Source organism: Biomphalaria glabrata, chromosome 11 (assembly GCF_947242115.1).
Source record: "Biomphalaria glabrata chromosome 11, xgBioGlab47.1, whole genome shotgun sequence".
NCBI classification, from domain to species: Eukaryota; Metazoa; Mollusca; class Gastropoda; family Planorbidae; genus Biomphalaria; species Biomphalaria glabrata.
In genome coordinates this window covers 14,812,128-14,839,736 of record NC_074721.1, presented here as the reverse complement: position 1 = coordinate 14,839,736, position 27,609 = coordinate 14,812,128, and the positions used below count along the sequence as shown (strand labels likewise).

The window sequence follows — 27,609 nt, the reverse complement described above, 5'->3', positions numbered from 1 at the left end:
TTTTGACTCTCCTTCTTGTAATTTCCTCCCATGACTGGATCTACGTGCGTCTGGCAACTAGTTTCTCTGTGGTTCAAACAGTACTTCTGACTAAAGACAATACAGCGGACACTGTGCTACTCATATCTCGTCTATTCGCAATCAAGTCTGTAAAGGTTAGTTTCAGTACAGTCAAACTATACATTTGTTTTTATATGTAATGCATATCTTGGTCAAATTCTATGTTGCACATATTGTGAATACTATATTTCAGTCCACTGAGCTTGGTATTACCGTCTAACTATGACTTTAGTAGAGCTACTTTAAATTCAAGTCAATCCCGTGTAATTCGTATTGACTACATTTGTCTGATAATTATCTGGTTTGTATTAATTGTTATGAAGCCGATCGAAAACAAAAAATAAAAACCCAGATTGGCGTTCTAGTGTACTTATTTTAAAAAACGATGCTTAAATTCAGTTGGTTCTATTTGGTGTGTGTGTGTGCTGCATGTGCCTTCTATTAAACGCCCTCTACTACAGACCGCCTGAGTATGTGTGCGAAATATCGATTTTTTTTTCATGCGTTGAAATCGATTTTATAGATGGGCCGTTGTATCGGTGAGGAAGGGGTGGTAACAGGGGGGGGGTCTATAAATAGTGCTGACGTAATGTGATCGCACATGTTCTCACAGGTGGAATGGTGAGTCCAGGAATACAATTGTTATGTCATGCTGACATAGTAGCATTTTGCCAAAGCTAAGCGGAAGACCACAAGAAAACTTAACGAGACCCACTGCAGACACAGGGACAAGCGTAAGACATAGTCTTCTCTTTTGAAGTAACGTCTGAAATTTATAAGATAAGATAAATCTCTTTAGAAAGAAAGTAAATTACTCCTTTCAGACATTAGAATCTTTAGGGCAAGTGTCATCTGTTTCTTTGGCCGTTGTTTGACGAGTGTGTCATGTGGCCAGCACAAAAACCAACTGCCTTTATTTTTCCAAACTCATGTCAGGTACCGTACCCATTAAAGTGGTCTTAACTCAGAGGCGTCCTAAAAATTCCGAATTTAAAAATTCACCGAAATGTGAATCTTTAGGTTTGGAAGCGAAGCGCCTTACCGCTTGACCACCATGCCTTCCCCCCCTCAAATATATAGGCCTGTCGCAAACTAGCGACGAATGCGTAATAAGAATTCGAACCAGAGACCTTCAGCTCTGCAACTAAACCACTCGGCCACTGCGTCTCTCTAATTAAGAAAACAATTTATTAGGCCTACATCCCAGTGTGGGGCGCAAGGAAAACCAAATTACAAATTGATTTCAACTTTAAAAAAAATTCCTTCAAATATTAACCATCTCATGTAGGCCTTCAACGTCCACAAATAAGAAATAAATGCAGGCTAATAAACAACAAAGGGCATGGGATGTTGTTGTAACTCTGGACGTGAAAGACTTGGGTATCGAGACTAGTCGTTATAGAAGTCCTGAACACAGACCTACGAAGTTTCAAATTGTGCTCGTTGCTACGTCACAGGTCGTGACGTCGGGCATGTCAACGCAAGGTAGCAAGAGAAGTGTAAACAGGAAGTCAAATTTATTTATACGTTGGCTTCAAGTTGAGATTCTTCACGTTTCTGCACAATCAACGTGTAAATGGAGTTAATTTGAAACGTTTTTTTTTTTTTCATTTTATCTCCGCTAGGATAACATTTAATTTAAAAACCATATAGCTAGTTAAGAAGTAAAGTATCCCTTTCAGACCTTGCGATCTATATCTAAAGGGCAGATGATGTCAAGGTCGCCTGTTGCTATGGCCCACGGTTGACGAGGTTGTAATGTGGCCAGCACAACGACCAGCGAATTTACTTTCCCTAAATTATGTCCGGTACCCATTAGAGTTGGTTGGACTCGCGGGCGCCCGAAATTGAAAATCCCAGTCTTCACTGAGATCCGAACCGGGAACCTAGGTTAGAAAGCCAATCGCTTTATCACTCGGCCACAGCTGAGCTTGACTTCAAAAATTTAGAAAATCTTTCAGTTCTTAAGTTTTCAAGCTTCACGTCAAATCTACTTTTGTGGTACTATATTTATTATTAAATTTGGATTAAAGCTAGTTTTATTGCTTGATATAAAGCGGTTCCACGACAATTCGTTCTCTGACATTTCGTTCAACCGACATTTCGTTCAACCGACAATTCGTTCACATGACTATTCTTTCAACCGACATATCGCTCACCGACTGAGTGTGTCCAATCTTTTCAGGATTTCTACTTGAGGATTAATTTTTTTCAATTCATAAAGAGGAACATCAGATATAAATTCCACAAATACAATAACGTGTGTGCCATTTAAATATATATATAATCCAATAATATGCATATTAAGTTTGTAGAGACAAAAGAGATTGATTGAGGAAGACCACAAGACGCCATGCATCTAAGAACACAAATATAGCGATCACTGTTTGTTTTGTGCTGTCTGTCTGTCATTAAGTTAAGCCTATGTTTGAAAACGGTGAACCAGTAAGCCATTTGTCGTATGAGCCATTTTTCGCGAACCAGTTGCTGGTGAGCCAGTTTGTTGTACATGTTGACATGTTTCGGATGTTCCTTCAGAGTTGAAGATAATCTACTTCAGAGTTGAAGATAATCTACTTCAGAGTTGAAGATAATCTACTTCAGAGTTGAAGATAATCTACTTCAGAGTCCAAACCTCCCGGAGGACGACGGGGGTGGGAGTGGTAACGAGCAGAATATGAGCCCAGGACCATTCATTAAAACGATCCAACGATAGTCCAGCGCGCATGAACAAGTTGTCGGTGGAGCATTTGTCGGGTAAACCATTTTTCGGTTGAATGAACTGTTGTAATCGATTTGTCGTGGAACCCTTTGCTAGATACACCACTGAGTATGGCTTAAGATCCGCTCACCATTTGAGCTCATATTCTCGAGAAAGTCATACATGTTTCTAGAAGTACAAGAAAAACACTTTTCTTTATTTCGCAAACACATTTCTATCCATTTCATTGTCAAAGTAAATTTACTTAAACCAAATCTGAAGTTACTTGTTGCAAAGCATTTTTCCATTTTAGGCTTTTTTTTTCACGATTATTTCCCGTATCTTTTTTTTTAAAACGATTATTCCCCCTTTCACATTACCGATGCTGTACCTGTATTTACATAACAACATAATACATTACAAACACACACACACACACACTTTGATTCACTTATATACATGCTCACCGAGGCGTATTAAAGCCTTATCGAGATACGTTGGTGAGGCGGGGGGGGGCCGTTTTCGATGTTTGTTTTTTTTCCTCCCTTTTCTCTAAGGGCATGCATGGGCTGGAACGAGGTTTGGCAGTGCGAGCGTTTAATAGCTAGCTATACGGCTCAAGCAGGATTCTTGCTGCCCCCCCCCCTTTTTTTCATGCACCTCCTCCCCTTCCCCCTCCCATGTCGCTATTGCACGCTTTGATTAAAATGCGACTATAAATATCAATGTTGGAGTATAGAGGGGCGAGATAAGAGTAGACGACGAACACTTAGAGGGTTGTAAATCTCAGTTAAAAGTACTCATGTGTAAAGTACTCATGTGTGGGGAAGAGAGGTTTGCGCTATGTAGGTAGTAGGGCTCAATCCTGGGGCCTGACACTGTAACGTGTCTCTGTGTGTGTAGGGCAACAGGCTATAAACTAGAAGTGCGAATGTTTTCATTGTATGCCAGAACTGTGTCGCCTAGACATTTTGTATGACGTGGTCTGTAGATCTAATAAGTGGTGTAAAGGGATGCACACAGCTGAAACAAAGATCTCGTAGTCGGTACTGTGTTGTGTTCCAATCTTGGCCCAAAGCGATGAGGTGGCTGTGTTAACTCAAATCACGCGTAAGACATAATCATCTTCTCCTTAAGGTCTGTAATTTATAAGATAAGATAAATCTCTTTAAAAAGAAACAAAAAAAGTGAAAGACCCCTTCCAGACCTTGCGATCCTTATGGCAGATGGTGTAAATGGCATCTGTTTCTTTGGCCGACGGTTGACGAGTGTGTCATGTGGCCAGCACAACACCCAACCGCCTTTGCTTTTCCCAACTAATGTCAGGTACCCATTAAATTCGTGTGGACTCAGCGGCGTCCCTAAGAATCGCGAAATTCAATTCCCAGTCATCACCTAGATTTGAACTTCTAGGTTCGGAAGCTGAGCGCTCTATCACTCTGCCACCATTCCCCACATCACGCTTGATTGTTACTCGGTAGTTATGTTTAGAAAGAAATGTCCTTTATCGTGAGCCCTACAAGGCTACTCACTAGCTTCTATTGGCTTAATGAGTACTCCGGTACTAAGTGCTACTGAACAAGGATATCCAGCACACAGGATGAACAAAAAATTAGAGCTAACCCTAAAGAGAACGCGGAATAGCATTCCAGTGTCTATTGTGGCCCGTTTCTTAATGCCTCTGCCTGGTTTTTCCCCCCTGACACGATGTAGCTTGAAACTGAAAGAGCGAACACCCGTTTGCTCACCCCCTCTCTCTCTCTCGCCACTCTGGTGGAGGGGACTGTCACACGGTGTGCAGGGCGCCGTGACGCAGCTTGAAACCCGAGACAGCCTTCAAAATACCTGAACGTCTCACGTTGTCCTTCAGATGCCCTTCACGCTCCTCCACCTCTAAGTTTGGGGGGGGGGGAGGGCCTCTAGTTGTGTCCTCACCCAGTTCTCCCTCCCCCTCCCTCTCGGCGACCTTGTCACGCCTCACCTTCCCACCACCCTTTACTCCACTGCTTAATTGTGTGTGTGTGTGTGTGTTAAGTGGTTAGGTCCCCTGAAGTAGGTTTTCCCTTGCCTGGGAAAGAGAGAGCATAAGCCAAAAGGAGGTCGATACACGTCCATAAAATGTTTAAGGTTGAGTCACACATTAGTGCCGTTTACTAAACGGGCCCTAGGCCTAAGAATAGGTCGTAGTCTTGTTATCATGTGTGTAGGATGTCTAGAATACGGCTTGTACTGATGTGGGGGGTGGGGAGAATAGATCGTATAAAGTGCATTATTATCAGTGTAGTTGATGGTCAGTCAAACCCTTTGTTCCTCATATCGATATATTATTATCTTTTAAACTATATATATATAAACACATGTATGTATTCCTTTGGTTACACCATAGTTTCTCTCAGAATCTGTTTTAGTATTGACTACATGCGCGCTGTACTTAATTAAGTCAGTTGCTCTTTGTACTAAAGACTGGAACTCCCTCTTAACACAATATTGTTTGTTGAATGCTGCGACACCACACCACAATACTGTTACATCCAGGATATGCTAGAACGGGGCGTGTGTGTAGTCAAATCGTGGGTTATTCAAAAATATATTAGTTAGAATAGAAGCTTTTGTTATTTTAATTTCTCCAGCGTGTAATTTGATTGTTGTGTGCTGTCTGTGAAATAGTATTGGGGGGGGGGGGGGAGAGTCACTTGTAAGGCAGTTTTTTTTTTCTTTGCTCTTTCTTCAAACTGATAGAAAATTTCCCTGGAATCATTTTTTGTTTGGTTGGGGGGGGGGGCGAAGCTATAGCTTACGTTGTCTACAGGTAACTTCAGCACTGGTCACACGACAGTTCTGCTCGGAGAATAGGATCCAGGTCAATGGATGTGTTTAAGTCAGTGTCTTGAAGAGAAGGACTTCCTGGTTGCGATGACATCTCACATTATCACTCATCTCCGGTGCTTGTGAACTTTTTAACAAACAAAAAACTTGAACATTGTTTGTTTTTTTCATTACATTGATTGTTGACACACTCGTACACGCCATCACAGAAGGTAAGGGCGAGAATAATTGCATCAGTCCTTACAAGATGTACGCATGTCGTAATGACACCTTACATCGCACTGTTCTCAACAGTAAACGGCACCGCTGGCTTAGACATGTACACAGAATGCCGCAGGTTCGTCTTCGGCGAGATCTTCTGTATTGTGATCTAATAGACGGCGGAAGAGCTGCAGGTCAACTCCTAAGATAATCGCATAACAAGAAGCTCTTAACAATATCGAAACAATAGTTGGGAGGGTAAAAAAAAAACACAGAATGGAGCCATGTTATTAGTGCAAACATATAGTAGGAGTCCTGGGTTGCAGATGGAGACCCTCCTAACCTGAAGTACGAAAAAGGCTGAAAATGTCGACACCAACAGTTGAGAAAGAAACAAAAAGAACAGATCCATGTTTCGTGCTAACATCAAGTAGGAGTGCAACCCAGGACTCTCCTTAATCTTGTCCTAACGTGCTTTTCTTTTTCTTCCAACTGTTGGGTGTCGACGGAATCTAGAAACTTTTAGCTGGAAATTTAGGCACCATGAAATTTAGGCACCGGTAAATTAGGCACTTTTTGACAAGGTGGCACCGAAACCGAAAAATGAGTCACTCTTTAATAGCGACCTTAATTTTGAAGATAATTTTTAAAAATTTAACTTATATTTTATCTGCTTGTTGGGGGGGGGGCGGTAAAAAGGATTTTCCAAATCAACCCCGCATCCTCTGTCGTTAACCAAAATATTTGTTACAATTTTCGCGAATGTATTATCTCCCCCATCGCTTCTTATTCACTACCACATATCTTCAAAGCTTATATCAACTCTGTCTGTCTGTCTGGTAAAAAGTTTATACACATTATTTCTCCCACACCCAATCTCGGATCAAGCTGAAATTTCGCACAATTATTTCTTTTACTTTCCAATACAATAATATATATTTTTTTAAATTAGTTAATTAACTATTGATAATTAATTATTTTGTTTGGTATCTCGAGCAAGGGAAAGAAACTATACTTATTGATATGGTGGTATAAGTTGAATTAGTCCCATTTATTGTTTGTTGAGTTTTGTGTTTAGGCACATCGGCACAATTTAGGCCATGTCGTGCCCGTAATCCTTTAAGGATCACTTTCCCTTTACATAACAAGGGCTAAATTCTATATAGTTAAATCATTAAAAAAAATGTCGAATAGACAGTTTAAAATAATGAAGGTAGTAAAAATTAAAAATTTGGTAAAAATCTTATGTAAATATTATAAGTATCAAACCTATTTTCATAAGCAGCTCTCTGGCACAGTGGTTACCATATTGGCTTGAGAAGGCCTTCAGTTCGAATTAGGGTCGCTCACTTAAAAAAAAAAAAACATTTAAAAAGCGATCACCCAGATACCCCATTCTTTCTCCCTCCTACCCCTGCCCATCTGGCCCAGACAAGTGATAGGATCATATATATATAGTGTATTGATAAAGCTAAAAGCATGAAATTGCGCTAAACAAAAACAATTGGTAAAAATATTTCTAATCGCACAGATTTATTATTGTTAGTCTTGACCTCTTACAAATTTAATTACATGACTGACCAAAACTAGTTGATACAACTATAATTAATATAAGCAATGTTTTGTTTAATTGCTTTTTAAATTTTCTTGTTTTGACCGTTAGGTAACCTTATAATAGCCTGGTCTTTGGCTATGTTTTGAGCGACTCGCACAGGATTATGTGTATTGATCTCTTTAAATATCACATACCACTTCAATCTCTTCACTGGAGAGAGCGAGGTAGGCACGTGATACCGGATCAACTTTACCCTGATAGTTTAAACGGCATTTCAGGACAAACTGTACCTTAAGACGCGTGTGTTAGTGTATATGTTCTTAATACGTATGTCGTATGGAAGCGTTTGAGACAAGCAATATCGTCAATATTTTGTTTCCTTTAGTCTCTGTCTAGTAGCCTTGTCAAGGCTCTAGTTGTCAGCACTGAGTCTGCCAGTTTCCTTTAGTCTCTGTCTAGCAGCCTTGTCAAGGCTCTAGTTCTCAGCTCTGAGTCTGCCAATTTTCTGTAGTCTCGATTCTGGCAGCCTTGTCAAGGCTCTAGTTGTCAGCACTGAGTCTGCCAATTTTCTGTAGTCTCGATTCTGGCAGCCTTGTCAAGGCTCTAGTTCTCAGCACTGAGTCTGCCAATTTTCTGTAGTCTCGATTCTGGCAGCCTTGTCAAGGCTCTAGTTCTCAGCACTGAGTCTGCCAGTTTCCTTTAGTCTCTGTCTAGCAGCCTTGTCAAGGCTCTAGTTCTCAGCACTGAGTCTGCCAGATTCCTTTCTTCATTGAAACCCTATCTCTTTACCTTGCTACAAATTGTTTGGAGTCGTGGGAGAGGTTTTTAAGAATTTTGATCAAAGGCTAACGATATAATACCCTCTGTCAAAAAGCTCAAATCAAATGGAAAATCATTTACGGACAACCGTTTTAGGGAACACGGCCAAAATGAAAGAATCAAAGTATATTTAGCCACAAGTTGAAAGATTGGTTTTGGGATGAGAAACGTCTTCGAGTGAGCTACTTCAGTTGTATGCCAGCATCTGAAACAAGATAGAACTGGGTGCAGATCGTGAAAAGCTGAGTCTGGCGACGTTAGCCTGTTAGTGAAATATAGTGTACTCTTCTTTTTTGCTAAAAAGTATTTGTATTATTTATGTCTGTATTATGTCTGCCCTGCTTATGTCCAAACACATAGCTGCAACCATCTAGGAATTCTGGAGAATAACATTTGTTATGAAGAGCTCGACTATAAAATCAAAGCTATTAATTAACCTTTTACCTTTTTTTTAATAGTCATTTTAACATTTAGATATTATGAATACGCCTGTGTTTTCAAGTAAAAAGTAATCATCTTTGTAAAAGGTAGGCTTCTGTGTTAGGGTGAATTTTGAATAAAACTATATGGGAGATCTTCTTATACGGAGGCGAATCTATAACCTGATTGGCCGCAAAGGGAGAAGTCTGGTTTGATCGTTTTAATTTTTGAAAATTATCTTCTTAAAATTAAATTTTGCGTCTGTCTATTTGGAACACAAGATCGTCATTAGGTTTGTATTCATTGACGAGTTGTTCAGGAACATCTTGCACACTTTGTTATGTAGAATTCCTTGAGCTGGGCTGTTAGTATTTGTAATACTTATACAGTACATGGTACACATTATTTTTTGAATCCATCATTCATTAGTTATTACGAGCAAAGTCATCGCTAGTACAAAAAGTCATCGTTAGTATAAAAAGTCATCGCTAGTACAAAAAGTCATCGCTAGTACAAAAAGTCATCGCTAGTACAAAAAGTCATCGTTAGTACAAAAAGTCATCGCTAGTACAAAAAGTCATCGCTAGTACAAAAAGTCATCGCTAGTATAAAAAGTCATCGTTAGTACAAAAAGTCATCGCTAGTACAAAAAGTCATCGCTAGTATAAAAAGTCATCGCTAGTACAAAAAGTCATCGTTAGTACAAAAAGTCATCCCTAGTACAAAAAGTCATCGCTAGTACATAAAGTCATCGCTAGTACAAAAAGTCATCGTTAGTACATAAAGTCATCCTAGTACAAAAAGTCATCGCTAGTACAAAAAGTCATCGTTAGTACAAAAAGTCATCGCTAGTACAAAAAGTCATCGCTAGTACAAAAAGTCACCAGCTTCAAAAAGGAGGAATTGTCTTGTTTTTTCAGGGACTTTTTCTATTTGACTTGTTTTTCATTATTGTGTTGTGAAAATTGAGTTTTTCACATATTATGTCCTCCTGGTATTGTTGATTTTTGCCTCTTTATATTTTAACATCTCTTCAAATCATCCTCTTTCTATTTTTTTTTACGGGTTTCTTTCTTTTCCATCAGGCCTGTAGCACCAACACATTTCTTTAATTCGCTTTCTTTTCTTTTTCTCTTACTCAATTTTATAGTGGATAAAAAAAATGAATGAAGGTCAGTGATGGAAACTTCAACATTTCGGACTTAACTGTACAGAAAAGTTGGAGAGATATTTCAAGAAAAGGCTAACAAAAAAATAAATAAATAATAAATAATAAAAATAATAAATAAACAAACAAACAAGAAAATATAAAAATGCTATCTTTTCAAAGGGGCTTATCTACGGGGAAGAACTCTACATTTAACACTACCTATCTAAATAATGTAAATTTTGTTTTTCATTTTTTCGATTAAAAAAAATTCATTACCAATAATTAACTAACTAATTGGTTATTTTTTAGATTAATTCGTTATTTATTAGGCACATTAAATAATTATGTAAGGTTACAACTTGATCCGAAAATGAGTGTTGAAGAACATGTACAATCATCTTAGGGGACCAAACCCCACATGGTTAGTCGTATCTGGAGGATTCATTTCTCTTTTTGGTATCAAACAAAATATTTAATTACCAGTAATTAATTGACTAATTTTTTTCAGTTACTGATTCTTGTTTTGTTAGGTAAAATTAATAATTGTGTAAACTTTCAATTTGATCCGAGAATGGGTGTGAGAGTATTAACATGTTCAAACTTTGTACCAGACAGAGTGAGTTGGTAAAAGCTTTGTAAAAACAGTTGGGTCTAACGGATATAGCACGCTGGATCATACGTTGTTCACGCAGATGCGTAATGAATATAAACGTGAAACATAAGTTAGGCCTTACACCCAAATGTGTAACTCTCAAAAGGTAAATATGAACGTGTGATTTGTGCTAAAACACAAACAATTCACTTTAAATCACATACATATTATTAAGACGTGTAAACATGGACAATTAAATAGAAATAATACACAGTAGCATGGGCGTAGCCAAGATTTTTTTTTTTGTTTTTGTGGGGGAACACCCCCCCCCCCAGCCATATAGCGAAGACATTGCCATTATATATATCTGTGGGTGTGTGTGTACGTAATTAATCTTTATTACATTCCGACACTTCATTCTTTCGGAAGACGTTTATTGTATCCTAGAATAAGTTCTTCCTGGAGTTAGTGAAAAGACTGTAGACACCCCGTCCTTGTCAGCCAGGCGTCAAGCACTATTTCCGGTATTTTAAAAACATGCATATTCTGAGGTATCTACAGTGCATTATCCTGTTATTAACAAAATTTCAATTAAAAACCAGATCTGCTATTCGCTGCACTTTATTACTTTATTTTTCAACTGTTACCTAATTCCTTTCTCATTGAAACTGTATTTTAGTGCTTCAATTCGCATTGACCCTTACTGCGGTACAGGGCAAGGGTTTCAGAGTAGAGACCGAGTTCAAATTATGTTGGCGGACTTCCGGCTGAAACTTTAGTGACCGTAGAAACAAATATCTTTTTTTTTCCCCTTCTGTGTATATTTACATGCCTCCTACTAAATTTATGGACATTCCCGTGGACAAGCACAGGTCACATGACGCACTGCAATGTTGGTGTGGACTGTAGCAAAGCGAGCCTTCGATTCATCCCAACTAGATCTATAAGTGCTGTTCTCAGAATCACGTCCCCTGGGGCGACTGCTGTTTGTCTCTCCACAGCTTGTCACTACCCATACATGGTACCTCACATTCGTCAGCTCAAGGCCGGAAAAAAAGACTTTACGGAGGAGACACACAAAAAATGACCTTGTTGCTAAGTATGTTCTTTCTATTTGTCGATAAAAAAAAAGTCCATAAAAGAAGATCACCTAATGAGGTAGTCACACTTGTCTAGACCCATACAACCACATTTGTAATAGCCCCTTAAGTCTAGATCTATTATCTGATCTTGGTCGCATTTGTAATGTCCCCCTTAAGATCAGTGGCGTAGCAAGAATATATTGGTGTGCCCCTCCTCCAATAAGACATAAAATGTATGACAAAACAATTGAGTCATCTGAAAGTATCGGTACATTGACTAAAAAACATTCCAATGCAATCATATTTGCAAGTTGAGTAGCTATTTAATCATCTTATTATGATTGACTCTGTTAGAAGTCTCCAACACGAATTAAAAGTCAATGTTTGTACAATTTTAAACAGAATGAAACCAGTACACGGAGTTTCAAATATATACAGAAAAGTTGTATGAGTCCAAGTTCCCATTCTACACAATGGCATTCCTAAAACACTTATAGGTGTCAAACTTTGAAGCATTGATACAAACTAGTATCTAGTCTACGTCCATTATTTAACAGTAAATAGATCGAATATTTATTTACTAACATTTTTCTGACCTTTTAAGTAGCAAAGTAAGAAACCAGTGAACTACAGACCAGTATCATTTCCCAGCATCACATGTAAAAATCCTAGAACACATAATATGTAGCAACATCATAAACCACTTAGACAAACATAATGTCCTCACCCCATACCAACATTGCTTTAGGAAATATATATAGTTCGTCCATCGTGGTTCGATGATGACCACTTTGTCATCCAGGGGGCTGAGGGCTTTGCACTGGGATTTTATGCCTCCTCATGTGGCTGGTGAGACCTTTGTGAGCCCGGAATGTTCGGCCGCACACTGGGCAGGTTATTCCAGCTGGAGCTAGTGTCGTTTGTCCTGCTTTTCTTTTCTGGCGTTTTTCTTCTGCCAGCTTTGTTCTTTTTTCCTCAGCAACCTGTGCGCCAGTTTTCACAGCGCGACGCCATGATGCTCTGTCATGTGCCTCTGTCTCCCAGGTGCCAGGGTCTATGCTGAACGCCTTCAGAGAAGCTTTGAGGGTGTCCCTGAAGCGCTTTCTTTGCCCACCGTGCGAGCGCTTTCCTTCGCTTAGTTGGCCATACAAGAGTCGTTTAGGGATGCGGTGGTCTTCCATTCTGTAGACGTGACCTGCCCATCGCAGCTGGGACTGCATCAGGATTGTGTGGATGCTTTGCAGACACGCTCTTCGAAGGACTTCTGTATCTGGTATTTTGTCTTGCCATTTGACATTTAGTATTTTTCTCAGACATGTCAAGTGGAAGTGGTTTAGTTTCTTTGCATGTTTACTGTACACTGTCCATGTTTCTGAGGCATAGAGCAATGTAGGGAGCATGACGGCTCTATAGACCCCTAGCTTGGTGTTTGTGGTGATACCACGTCTGTTCCAGACATTTGTAGACAGTCTGCCATAGGATGCACTGGCCTTGGCGATACGCAGGTCGATTTCACTATCCATTTTTCCATTTCTGGAGAGTGTGCTGCCAAGATATGTGAATTTGTCCACTGCGTTTATATCCTGTCCATTTATAGTAATGCTTGGATCCGAGTAGGCTTTCCCAGGAGCAGGTAGATATAAGACTTCAGTCTTGTTCGTATTGATGGTAAGGCCAAAGTCTGAGCATGCTCTTGAGAAGTCACTGACGATGCTCTGCAGATCGTTTTCAGGCATTTAGGGCACAGTCTTCAGCAAATAGCAAGTCTCTGATTACTGCTGCATTTGTTTTTGATTTTGCTTTAAGCCGCCTCGGGTTGAATAGGCCACCATCAAATCTGTATGATATATTTATCCCGTTGTTTTCTCTATTTGTGAATGCATCTGTCAGCATAGCGGAGTACATGATACTGAACAGTGTAGGTGCTAGGACACAGCCTTGTTTTACCCCGTTCGATACTTCGAAGGGCTCTGATGGTTCTCCACTTTCTTGGACACGAGCCTTCATGCCATCATGAAATAGTCTCACCATGGTTATGAATTTTTGTGGACAGCCATACTTTGATATGATCTTCCAGAGTCCTTCTCTGCTAACAGTGTCGAATGCCTTTGTTAAGTCGACATATATTGAGAACATGTCAGCATTTTGTTCTTGGCATTTTTCCTGGAGCTGCCTTGCTGCAAAGATCATGTCAATGGTTGCACGCTCTTTTCTGAAGCCGCACTGGCTTTCTGGTAGTAGACCATATTCTATGTGTTGCATGAGCCGATTTAGTAGGATGCGTGCAAGGATTTTCCCAGCAATAGATAGAAGAGATATTCCTCTGTGGTTGTCGCAGATCTGGCGGTTTCCTTTTCGCTTGTATAAATGAACAATTTTGGCATCTTTAAAGTCTTGTGGTATTGACTCTTTTTCCCACATAATTAAGAAGAGCTTATGAAGTCTTTCAATCAGGGCTAATCCACCTTTTTTTGTAGACCTCTGCGGGAATGGAGTCAGCTCCTGGGGCTTTTCCGCTTGCGAGCTGTTGAATGGCAAGATCGGTTTCCTTTAGCGTAGGGGGGTCATCTATTTTTTTCATTTATTGGTACTTGCTGTAGCCTGTCTATGGCCGCTTCATTTATGATGGAAGGTGTATTGAGAACCTTTTCGAAGTGCTCTGCCCAGCGTTTTAGGATTTCTTCCTTATCTGTCAATAGGATTGTCCCATCAGCATTTAATAGAGGGGATGAGCCTGACTTTGTGGGTCCATAGATTTCGTTTATGGCATGGTAGAAGTTCTTCATATCGTGCTTGTCAGCAAATTCCTGTATTGTTTCCACTTTCTTGCTAAGCCAGGTATCTTGCATTTGGCGTAGCTGTTTTTGCACATTTTTGCGGATGTTAGTGAATGCATCTTTAGTGGACTGGGAGTTTGGGTTGTTCAGACACAATTTGTGGAGCTTGTGCATTTCGTCTAATAGTTTTCTGATCTCAGTACTGTTTTCATCAAACCAGTCCTGATGCTTTCTCTCCATAGGACCGAGTATGTTTAATGCTATGCTATAGATAGCTTCTTTGAAGCATTCCCAGCTTTTGTCTACATTTGATTCAGTTAGAACGGTGGACTTGAGGCAGTTCTCTATTGCATCTGCAAGCGACTTTTCAGTTTTGTAATCTGCTAAGCTGGCCGTGTTTAGCCTTTTTAGGAGTTTTGATTTTTGCGGACGTCTCTTTGGTTGGATACGAATGTTTAGTTTTGTGATGATGAGGCGGTGGTCTGTTCCACACTCTGCACCACAGCAAGATTTGGTGACACGAATGTCCTGACGGTCAGATTGTCTGGTGATGACGTAATCTATGAGTTGCCAGTGTCTTGAGCGGGGATGCATCCAGGAAGTTCGCTTTCTCATTGGAAGACTGAATATTGTGTTCGATATGAGCAGCTTGTGTTCAGCACAGGTCTGGAGTAGTAATAATCCGTTGCTGTTGCATTGACCTATCCCAAATTTGCCTAAGACTCCTTTCCAGATGTGATGGTCAGAGCCGACTCTTGCGTTGAAGTCACCGAGAATGAGTAGCTTTTCTGTTTTTGGAATATCAAGTAAGGTGGAGTTTAGTTCTTCGTAAAACTTTGCTATGACATCATCTGGGTTGGTCATGGTGGGTGCGTAACAGCTAACAATGGAAATATGTTTCTTTCCGTTTTGTAAAGGCAGCTTTAGGGTCATGAGCCTATCAATAATTCCTTTGGGAGGCCCAACTAGTTTGGATACTATTGATGTTTTTATGGCAAAGCCGACTCCAGATTAACGTCGTACTTCAGTGCTTCTACCGCTTCAGAAGAAAGTATACCCAGCTCCTCTTTCGCAGAGTTCACCTTCATCTACAAGCCGAGTCTCACTTAGTGCTGCTATGTCTATGTTGTATCTGTGGAGCTCCCTGGCTACTAGTGCAAGTTTGTCTTTGTGGTCTATCAGATGTGTCGTTGTCAAGTAGTGTGCGCACATTCCATGCGCCTATGGTAAGAGGAACTATCCTCGTCTTTTTCTTTGAATTTCGACCGCTTGAGTAGGGTTCCCGCCAACTGCGGTAGGCTGGCTAGGGTAGTTTTGAGCAGGCAATTTTTGGGGCACCTTTTCTAGCCCTGTCCTCATGCTATGGAGGTGAGCAGTGCACTCCTAAATAGGGCTGCTCAGTCACTCAGGGGGCTGCCGGACTCCACTGCTGCTCTGTGTCAGTGGTGAACGACCATATGGCCTGAGCCGCCTGTGTGCAGGGTTGCAGCTACGGCTTCCAGTGTGCCCACACCTACCGCTTAACTGCTTGCTGTCGCCACAGGACTTTGGTTTGGTTGTGTTGGGGGGGGATGACAAGTGACTCGCGCTGGAATTCGGATTAAAGTGAGGAGGATTTGCGCAACACGTCGATCTCACTCTCTCGCCCTAAAGCCCGTCCTTTTCCGGAAGCAAGATTTGGTCAAGACGTCCGGGGACAAGTTTGGGTGCAGTGGATCACCAGAGACTTTCTGTGTGTTTTGTCCTGCTCTTGAGTACTCCACAGCACTGTGCTGGTACTTGCCATTCTGTCCGATTAGTCTAGTTTTGTGACGTTACGCACAGGCCGCCAAGTCCAGACTTCACATGCTAGGTTTGACAGAACCTCAGTGTACTGAGTGCCATGGACACGTCAGATACCCTCTACCTGGTTTAGCCGGCCAGTCAAAGCCGTTTCCGGGGTGTGGCCGTTGCGCATGCTACAGCTTCTGGGAGCCACAGGTGAGAGTTGGGTACCGAGTGGGGACCAAGAGTGAGTCAAGCTACCCTCAAAAAGAGGGTACGACTGCCTGTCCACTAGAGGTGCTACCCCTCCTAGATACCCCATACACCCCCTTTAGGAAATATAGATCATATGAAACACAACTAATAGGACTAATTGATGACTTTTCAAAAGGTTTAGATAATAGTGAACAAATAGATGCTATCTTACTAGATTTTTCCAAGGCTTTTGACAAAGTTCACCACCATTAATTCCACTTATCTTATTCATGGCAAACCAGTAACACAGACTAAAAACGCAAAATACCTAGGTGCTATAATAAATGAAAAACTGTCATTGAATCCACATATTGATGAAACTATAAAAAAAAAATCAAACAAAGCATTAGGGTTTATTAAAAGAAATTTCTATAAAACAAATAAGAACATAAAACTAAAATTTTATTTAACCTTGGTTAGGCCAATAATAGAATATGCATCCTCCGTTTGGGACCCCTCAACTCAAGATAACATTAAGACACTGGAACAGACACAAAATAGAGCAGTGAGATTCATAACAAACGAATATTCACACTTAACCAGAGTAACACCTTTAGTAAAATCACTAAATTTAGAAAGCCTTCAGGACAGAAGACTCAAAAGTAAAGTAGCAATTATACATAAAGCACTAAACCATAATCTTCAAATACAAAAACAAAATTTAATAAAATACTCTGAAAGACACAAAGATAATGGCACATTCCTCGTCCCATATGCTACGACAAATCTGTACAAATACTCCTTCTACCCTAGTGCTATTAGAGCATGGAATGGGTTGCCTGAGCTAGCCAGGAAAACCAGTGACTTGGCAGAATTTAAGTCATTTTTTAGAATTTTTAGTCATATGCATGACTAAATGCATGACGCGTAGGACGTAATCATCTTCTTTTTTGAAGTAGCGTCTGTATTATATAAGATAAGATTTCTAAATGCACGAGCGGCTTCTTCTGATGAAACAATGCCCAAATGCCATTGTAGTATCCAGTCATGTTGGAAGCACCATCATAGCTTAAGCCTTGCAGTTTAATTAATGATAAATGGGGATTTTTTTATTACTTGGAGCTTTTGTTCAGCAAATTCTGCTGACGTCTGATTCTTACAAATATGAAAACCTAGAAATGACTATCTAATTTTTTTTTCTTTGGATGTTTCGTCATCGGAGATCACTAGCACTATCAAAAAAAAAATAATACGAATTTGGTATCAACTTTTTATTTGTCTAGAGTCTAGAGTACTGCCACTAATGAAAGAGACAAATGGTACAGAATGAATGTCCTAAAATACAAGTATTTTAGCAAGACACTGAGAGGTCCTGAAGTTCTGTTAGAATCACGAGAGACTGAAAAGATGTCAGTCTTATTTTGGTAATTCAGAAACCTTGAAAAATTTATTCAAATTCAAAAAGATGACACTACATACTTTTAAATACAAAACAAATAAAATACATAATAAGCTTTCGAAAAAATTGAATAATTTGCAGCTGTATCGAATTTTTTAAATTAGTGACACTCGGAACTAACCATACTTCTTAACCAAACTCTCTTCCTCCCCCACCATTCCTGTACTACCCATAAGTGTATAACTAGAAACAGATAAGAACAAAAAAACGAACGGAAGGATATGGAGACTACTGTCACCTCAAACGCACGATTAGGGTTAGCCACCATTACAATTCACAAAATCTGATCGAAAGCAAATCCTTACATTTGAGCTTAAAACACTGCTTTTTAAGTTTATATAAATTCTGGGACAAAGCTCAGGATATTTTGAGGGAGCTTTTAAATTCTGTTTTTTGTCGGTTTTTACAAAAGTGCATTTATTTTTTCACATTGGTGTCACCCCAAAGTTCTCAACTAGTCAAGTGTCGTGGGCCCAGGCGAGGTTTGCCTCTAATGGGTGTGGACCCGGGTTCATTAAACCCCTTCGCGCCATGGATGCTATGCCACTGCTTAAGATCAATGTATTCACATTTGTAGTGTACCCTTAAATCTAGATCTGAAGTCACATTGCATTTGTAATATCTCTTTAAGTCTGTAATATCTCTTAAATTTTGATCAATTGCTCCTTCACACTGAAGTATGATAGTTTTCGAAAGACTTATCTTTGACACTATTTTTTCTGAGTTCTTGGTTGCTAAGATCCTATTTTAAAACACAAAAAAAAAAAAAACGGGAATCGGACATAGTCTATTTCACAAACTTGTTTCAGAAATTGAATGAGGTTAACTTGCAGCTACAATGTGATAACCTAAATTTGATCAACACGAAGGCATAATCTCAGTGTTTCATGTGAGGATTAAATTAATGAAGCATACAATGACAATGATAAATGTTCTTACTTTCCAAATTTAAATCAGTCAGACATCATCTAATCGAGAAGAATGTTAACCCGAACTAAATTGAAGCCCAAGATTGACATTTTATTATCAAAGCTGCCCACCAATAGGCGTTTTTGTTGTTGTTGTTGTTGTTGTTGTTTAGTTACTTCTTGTAATGCATATTAAATTTTATTTTGCTTTGAATGTCATCAATAAATATATATCGCATAGTAATCAGTGAGAAAAGCACACCTGAAGTTAATGAATTTTCAAAAAAAATGCTGGGGGGTCTACCGAAAACTTAAAAACATGGCAAGGGGTCTAAGAGACAAAAAAGTTTGGGAACCACTGGTCTAGATCTAAAGGCACGTTAGTATTGTCCCCTTAAGTCTAAATCTATATATTCACATGTGTAATGTACCCTTAAATCTAGATCTAAAGTCACATTTGTAATGCCCCCCTTAAATCTAGATCTATGCATTCATACTAGTAATGCCCCCCTTAAGTCTAGGTCTATGCACTGATCTCAGTGCTGTGTATTTTTAGACGTGAAATCGTTGAGCTACTCTGTTAGTTCTACCTATGAAGATATCATCAGGTTGACACTCCAGGTTCAGTGATTTCATGAGCCCACTGTCACCTTGTCTTTCACCTTGGCAGTGTGTGTTATGTGGAAGTGTGTGGAAGGACTCCTCTGTAACTAGCGCTGTGGATGTGTCTCGCTCTGTGAGCACTAAGCCTGCCTGGCTGTGTAACTCTGGAGAGTGAGAGAGACGGGGGAGGGGGGGGGGAGGCTTGTCTAAACACGTCGTGCACACGACGACATTGACCGTTAGCTCAGGTGCACGGTGTCTGCTGGAATTTACAGGTCACAGGTCATGTCGCTGACCCCGGAGCCTCATTTTTTTTTTTGTGTGTGTGCGTGTCATAAAATGTTTTTAACTGCTCAGCCTAGTCAACCCCACCTCTCTCTCACTCTCTTTATCTCTTCCTCCTGTCCTCTATTGGGGCCTCCATTCTTTGCGCGTGAGAAATGAGTTCTCCTCCCGCCCCTCCCCCCTCCTATAATATTTTTTGTCTAACCAGCACGACTGGTAAAAAGTTATTTAGTGAAGAGTGCTGTCAAGTTGAGCTGAGGAGTCGCGACAGTTGACAATCCTTTCACACGCACATTCCTAACTCCCCCCTCCCCCCGGCTCACACACCCCCCTCCTCACACCACTGCACATTCATACGCATGCGCACACGCAGAAAACAACGGAGCGAAGTTGTTTTTTTTTCTTTGGCTCTGGCCTCACCCTTGCACCCCTACCCCTTAGGTTGTATGCGATGTGAGCCACACCTTTAACGGTTTAGAAGCCACAATATATTGTTTAATGGGGTTATAGAATCTAGTGGGTCTCCAAGACATGTCTCTACTTCTAGTAGGTCTAGAGTACTCCCGGGACATGTTTCTAGTGGGCCAGGCGTCATTAAATTCTTTGGTTTTTCAGAAAAGCCGCAAGATTTATTAAAAAAAAAGGGGGGGGGGGGGCAGTAGTGTAAAAAAAAAAGTGAAAATTTTGCTACTGATCGTCTGTTTGAGTGTGTTTTAACTTTTAACTACCTTAAAATGTGACGCCCTTTAAGAACTCGGGTGGGGGGGGGGGGTATGGACATTCTTAAAATAACAATTCCTATTAGATTGGTAATTTATTTAGCTCTGGACGTAATTATGTTTACTTTTGTTTTATATATATCTGTAAAATAATAGATGCCGGTACTCAGTGATTAGGTGCCGGTACTCAGTTATTAGGTGCCGGTACTCAGTGATCGGAATTTAGTGACTGACTTTTTGCTTTGATTTTGTTTATTTTAGGTGAGATTTTAATACTAAACTATCACATGCCCAAGCACAGCAAAAGAGGTTTTGAGTTTAAAACCCCCTAACAGGGGTTTTCGCAGTTAAATTCCTCTCTTCTATAACACAAAACAAAAAAATGCAAACGACAATCCCCCAAATTTCACGAGCACAGTTAAGTAATATTTTGATTTTTAAACCCCTCCAAAATTTACGATAAACCCCCTCTTCAATATAAAAAAGAAAATTACACACTCAAAATTCTATGAGCGTAGCCAAAGGGGTTTTGAGTTTAAACCCTCCGCAAGCGGTGTTTGAAGCTAAAAAATACATCTTCAATGTAAGAAAAAAGCAAATTACGCACTCAAAATGCTATGAGCGTTGCCAAAAGGAGTTTTGAGTTTAAACCCCCCTTCAGAGTGGTTTGATGCTAAAAAATACCTCTTCAATATAAAAAAAACAAATTACACTATAAAATTATTTGAGCGTAGCTAAGACAATTAGGGGTTTTGAGTTTAAATCCCTCTCCTACAGATGGCTTTTTTAAAAGTTTAAAACCCCTCCAGATGGTTTTGAGTTTAAAATCCCCCTACAGAGCGTTTTGAGGTGTAAAACCTCTATCTTCAATATTATTCTAAAGCAAACTAGTCACTAAATTCTATGACCGTAGCTAAATGGGGTTTTGAATTTAAAAAAAAAAAAAAATAACTCCAGAGAATTTTTAGTTTAAAACTCCCAACAGATGATTTTGACGATAAAACTTCACTTTTCGATATAAAATCTAAAGCAAACTGAAGTCACTTAATTCCAAGATCGTAATCAGGAGAGGTTACACATTTCTACTAGTGGCGGGGCTCAATTAATAAAGCGCAGTGAATAGTCATCTGCCGAAATTGAAAAACACTAAATGTGGCCCAACAAAGCTGGCTAAGTCAGTTATAGAAATCCTATGCCGAACTGGGAGTCGACCCCGTAGTAAGATTGTGACAGAGCGTCGCATGAGGTTTGCGGGACATGTTCTCCGACAAAATGAATTAGGCATAAGAAGAGTTGCGATGACATCCTAGTACAATTTGGCGCCACACATTCATGGAGGTCCTCAGAGCAGGTGGGAAGAGGCCTCAGACATTACCAGTGACAGATTTTTGAAATAAAACTTTTTAATAGCAGGAAAATGCACTGTAGATACCTCAGAATATGCATTTTGTTGGCCTTCAATATCAGAAATAGTGCTTGGCGGCGGGGCTCTGATCCGCACTGCGGGAGCTCCTAGCGCCCCCCCCCCCAGACCCCCTTGCTGGTAATTGCGGGGAGTCTACAATTTTCCCACTAACTCCAGGAAGAACCTATTCTAGGGCACAATAAGCGTCTTCCGAAAGAATGATGGGTCAGAATGTAATAAAGATATAAATATATTTTTTTCGCGGGGGGGGGGGGGAGAAAAAAAAAGCCCTCCCCCCCCCCCCGAAACAAATCCTGGCTACGCCCATGATATATATATATAGCGTATCATTCAAGCTTATACCACGTTCATGGCTAAATCTCTATTGTAGACCAGTAGGTTTCCATTCTTCCTTAAGCCGCTCATCAAACACTGCTCCAGTCGGGATTCGAACTCGAGTCCCCTTGTTAGGTGGGCAAGCCGTAGCTGAGCAGTTTCGGCCTCTCAACCACACATTTAAAATGTGTAAGATAAATGAAAAGAACAAATTCAATGATCAGTTATGCTTGTAATTTGCCAATCAACAGAAACTAAATGATGTGCTCTAGTAAATAAAAAAAAAAATAAATAAAAAAAACTACTCTCTACCCCAGTCCTTTTGTTCTCTTTTAAACAAAAATCTATGCGGCCCTCGTTTTTTTTAGCGGCTCCCGAAAGGGGAAAAGACGCTATTAGTTTTGTGTGAAATGTCTGTCGTCTGTCCGTCCGTCCCGTTTAGATCTCGTAAACTAGAAAAGATATTCAAAATCCGACATCACAATATTTTAGACCATTCAAAGTTCTGATGCAACGGCTACTTATTTTTTTCCTGAAAGCTAAAAATCTAATTTTTAAAATCAGTTATGCAAGCAGTTTTTTAAAGAGAAAAAGCTAATTAGTATGCATTATAAGTTAGACCTAACTTAAAATGAATAGTAATCTTATAAACTTTATTTTCTTAATTTTGTTTGCGGAGTATACATTGCATCTCAGGATTTGGATAAGAGATTGAGCCTTTTCAAAACAATAAAATTATTTATAAGACTTCAGTTAGGCCTGGAGAGGCGCGGTAGCTGAGTGGTAAAGCACTTGTCTTCAGAACCGAGGGTCCCGGGTTCGAATCCTGGTGAAGACTGGGATATTCAACTTCGGAATACTTGGGCGCCTCTGAGTCTACCCAGCTCTAATGGGTAACTGACATTAGTTGGGGAAAAGCAAAGGTGGTTGGTCGTTGTGCTGGCTACATGACACCCTCGTTAACCGTAGGCCACAAAAACAGCTGAACTTTACATCATCTGCCCTATAGACCACAAGGTCTGAAAGGGGAACTAGTTAGGCCAGGTTCACATCTAACTTTGCATTCACTTGCACCTATCCTTTGATCTGCTGCACCGTTGGGGCACTACACAAGATCTGTCAACCTTCTTTCTCCATTCTTCTCTCATTTGTCTTTGATATAATTTCATTTAGATGTTCTTTTTGAAAATATTGAAGCCTGCCTGGGTGGACCACTTCGGGGGCCGATTTTAAGTTTGTGTTTCCACACAAACTGTCTTTGTAACCTTGTTTTAATTTGTCTCAAACGGTGACGCGGACTTGAATGCCATTTTCCCTTGATTTACCTGTGTATCATGAATATACAGATACAAATATTCAAATTTTCCCCTGCCCAAGTTAAACGGAGGCCAAATTTCTATTGGCCTTTCTGCCTAAATGTAGTTCGACATGCCTGCTCTAGATGAAGTAGAGAGTCATTGCTGACACCACTGATAGTGAAAAGTATTACTTCTCCATTTTCTGGTCAGGTCTGTGCGATTGAAAGTAGAATGTGGATCAACTTTGTACAAAGCTTTTATCAACTTACTCGAAGTAGAATGTAGATCAACTTTGTACAAAGCTTTTATCAACTTACTCGAAGTAGAATGTAGATCAACTTTGTACAAAGCTTTTATCAACTTACTCGAAGTAGAATGTAGATCAACTTTGTACAAAGCTTTTATCAACTTACTCGAAGTAGAATGTAGATCAACTTTGGACACTTCCACTTCCAATTCTCAGATCATGTTGAAACTTTGCACAATTATTTAGTGTCCATGTCAACACATCAATCAATAAAAAAACAAAACTTAACCAATTTTAAAATAAATCACTGGTAATTAATTTTCTTTTAAAAATAAAAATTTTGCAGTATTGGCTAAAGTTCCTCTTTCCGACCATGTGGTCAATCGGCCAGATAATGTTAAGGTCATCTGTTTCTGTGACCCGCGGTTAACGAGGGTGTCATGTGGCCAACACAACGACCAACCGCCTTTACTTTTTCCCAACGAATGTAATGTACCCATTAGAGCTGGATGGACTCAAATGCGCCCTAAAGATCCCAAAATTAAAGATTCCAATCTTTACCGTGATTCGAACCCGGGATCGTCCGTTTCGGAAGCCAAGCGCTTTACCACTCTGCAACCTGCAGTATTAACATACATGGTAGAAATTATGCGTTTCTTTCCTTATATAAATTTTTTTTAAAAAGTCTGTTGTTATATTAGGTTTGTTTAATTGATATATTTATAATACCTCCACAGTCTTGTCTCATAGGGTGCACGTAGATCAGTCTGACTTGTGTGTGTATAACTGTAGTTGCGTGTGTGTGTGTGTATATGTAGTTGAGTATATTGTTTGTGAGTCATCCATCTTGTCGTGTCACACCTCCCTCCCTTCCTCGTTCGTTCATTCCTGTTCTATCGCTGCATGCTACCTGTACAAATGTGTGTGTGACTTTGATGTGTCTCCTGGCAGAGATTGTTGATTGGCTCACCTGCGAAACACGGTTAATTTCGTCTCGACCTTGTTCGGAAATTTCCAGTTTTCTAATAAACTTGTTGCATTTGTCGTCTTCCCTTTTCGTAATGAGCAGAGTGGTGACGACAATGAACATCACTTCACCACCAGCTCTGGATTGGTGTCATTGGAGAGCTAGCCTGATAACTGTAGTTGTCCTTGAACCACAATCCTATTCCAGTCGTACAGTAATTTATATGTGTGCAATACAATGTCCCGCCTATTGGCATTTAGTCCTCTCAAACTCTGTTAATGCGAAGCAACGAAAAGCCTTGTTTTATTATATATCGGAAATACATTGTGTCGCGACAAAGCGAATTTAACAAGCACGTGATTGGTCTAGAGCAGTGGTCTTCAACCTTTTTTGGCCTACCGCCCCCTTTTCGTATTTTTTCTTTAAAAAAATCAGCCAGCGCCCCCTATAAGAAAAACACTTATAAAGAAGCGTGAGAAGGCAAATTTGAACAAAATATATTTTTATTAATTTTTATGCTGTCAATAACACTTATCCCGCATAGGAGACGACCGCATGCCAAAGGCGATCTTCTTTGGCGAGCTTAGAGTAGGACGGAGTAACAGAGGTGCCCCCGTAAGCGCTATAAAGATGCCCTCACTGGCAGAGATGAAAGTAACTGGCAACATTCTCTGGCAGCAGATGGTCTCTGAGAGAGACAGTTGGAAAGCTCTCACAAAAGCTTCGGGACAAACATTTGAGACTTAAAGAAAAGCCATTATTGAAGACAGGCGCTAAATACGGAAAGAAAATTTAAATAGACCGCCAGCAGACAACAGCTTTGTCTGCACAAAATTCTGGAAAATATGCAGGTCGAAACTGGGTTTGCGTAGTTATGTGAAACACTGAACTCAGTCGTATTCTTCGGAATCGAAGACAATACCAATATTATCATTATACAAAAATTGTCAATTAATTTGCTGTGATTACACACAAAAATTAATCTGATTGTTATGACTTTCTTTCAAATCTTAAGAATAGTCCCCTTTTAAATTTTGGAAAATTAGGGCCTACTGTTTTCAGGTATAATTGTAAAGTACATTTCTTTCTTTGCAGTCGAAGGTTGGTTTCATTTATTTGCGTTAGATTCCTACCATGAAGAACCATTTTTTTAGCCAGCTTGAAGTCACCGCCAACAGTTGAACAAAACGAGCAATAACAAACCCCTTTCGAAATCCAGCGAACTTCAGTTTACAACAAGAGTCTAACATCTTTGTCATCATTTGTTTCACAAAGCTGTTGAAGGATGAGATTATTTTCTGCACGGGTTTCTATTTTATTTACAATTTTTATAATTAGATTCAAATAGAAATGAAATTGCGGGCTAAACTTTTCTTAAGATGTTGCCTGTGTATCATAAGTCCCAAGGTGAATAGTGAATAGTTATGTTCTGTATTTCTATATTAATTTTGAAGCCATTGTCCAACCATTGATGGTTCTCTATATGTCTTTATAAGCTACATAACTAGACAATTTTGAAATAAAATTTCATCACTAACAGAAAAAATGTCTTTTTGTGTAACATATGTTAAAAAAAATGTTTTTTAGCTTTAATCACTTTTCAAACAATATCATAAGACTTAGAAAAAGCTATGCATTTTTCTAAGAAGCCAATAAAACATATCATGCTTTGCCGTTATATATATATATATATATATATATATATATATATATATATATATATATATATATATATATATATATATATATATATATATATATATATATATATATATATATATATATTGTTTAATTGTAGATGTTTATAATTGTTCATGAACATTCTTAAGTTATTTTTGGATATTGCTCTGTTCGTGAAACCGACTTGGTTTCATATGACCTCATCTGAAAATGCCGTCATTCCAAGTAGAACATCGGAATACTTTTTATCTAGTGGCAATACACTAAAACTCTTAACAATATGACATTACATACCATCGAGTTGTCGTAACAACACTTTGTCAATGTTTTTGTTTTAAAAAAAGGTAAAATTTTTCTATTTGAATGTTAGCTTTAACGTTTTTTTTTTCAATTAACATTTACATATTATATATTAACATATGTAGATGAAATAAACTATAATCTAAAAGGCGTATTACCTAGTTTGTTTCTCAAATCATAAACGTTTACGCGCGCAAGATATAAGGACATTAGATGCCCTACAATTACAGCAAAAGAGTAAGAAATTTAAAAATAGAAAATGGGATTCCCGAACTCAACTTCTAGCGTTGTTTCTGTTCTTAAATTAGAAGCAAGCTAACTAGAGCTTGTCTATGTGTAATTTGGCAGCTTTGATTTTGAAAGATATTTTAACATTTCTTTTGTTCAGTGCACCTTAAGTTTTTCTTTCCCCTTTATGTCCAGCGCCCCTTTACCGCCCCCTATTGTGCCCAGCGCCCCTCTACCGCCCCTTTGGCTCCCAGCGCCCCCCAAAATCTCGAAAACGCCTCCAAGGGGGCGATATCGCCCCCGTTGAAGACCACTGGTCTAGTCTATATAACAGACAATATCAACGCTGGAAAGTGACAAAAAAAAAAGGAGAAAAAAACTGGAGCGGGGTAAATATTTTGGGCATTTATTCAACAGGATAACATAGTACCCATGTGAGCGTTTCGCCTTCTCGAATGACAGTGATGCACAAACTAAGGTCTGCGGGGCACATCCAGACTTCTACTCATAGATGTCGCCCTTAACAGACATGTCGGACATGAATATGTCAGTTGGTGCTACATGACTGGCTGGGCGACATAACTGAATGGGCAACATGATTGACTGGGAACTTGACTGACTGGACAACATGACTGACTGGGAACATGACTGACTGGGGAACATGACTGACTGGGAACATGACTGGATGAGCTCCAAGATGCAACAATGACTCCTCCCCTGGAAACTGATGACCTACACTGTTGTTGTCTTCTGAAACGTCTACCTCTTGATTGCTCCAGATCAAGACTGTGGATTGGTCATTTTGGCTTGGTGGCTCTCTTACAAATTAGGAATCATACTAAAGATGTTCATACTGGAGATGTTCATATTGGAGATTTTCATACTGGAGATGTTCATAATGGAGATGTTCATAATGGAAATGTTCATACTGGAGATGCTCATACTGGAGATTTTCACTAGAAACTAATCAATGTCAAGGACACTAAATTGAACTTCAATGCTGCCAACTAAATAAAAGTTACAAACGGAAGA

At 39.5% G+C, this 27,609-nt stretch overlaps 1 protein-coding gene across 1 annotated transcript in view; it reads left to right on the top strand.

The window, feature by feature from the left end:
* The window catches only part of LOC106060070 (uncharacterized), a 68,446-nt gene continuing 40,837 nt past the window's right edge, over positions 1–27,609 (top strand). The window contains exon 1 of the mRNA XM_056003524.1: positions 1–155. The gene's annotated coding sequence lies outside the window, so the exon portion shown is untranslated. The remainder of the gene's footprint in view (positions 156–27,609) is intronic.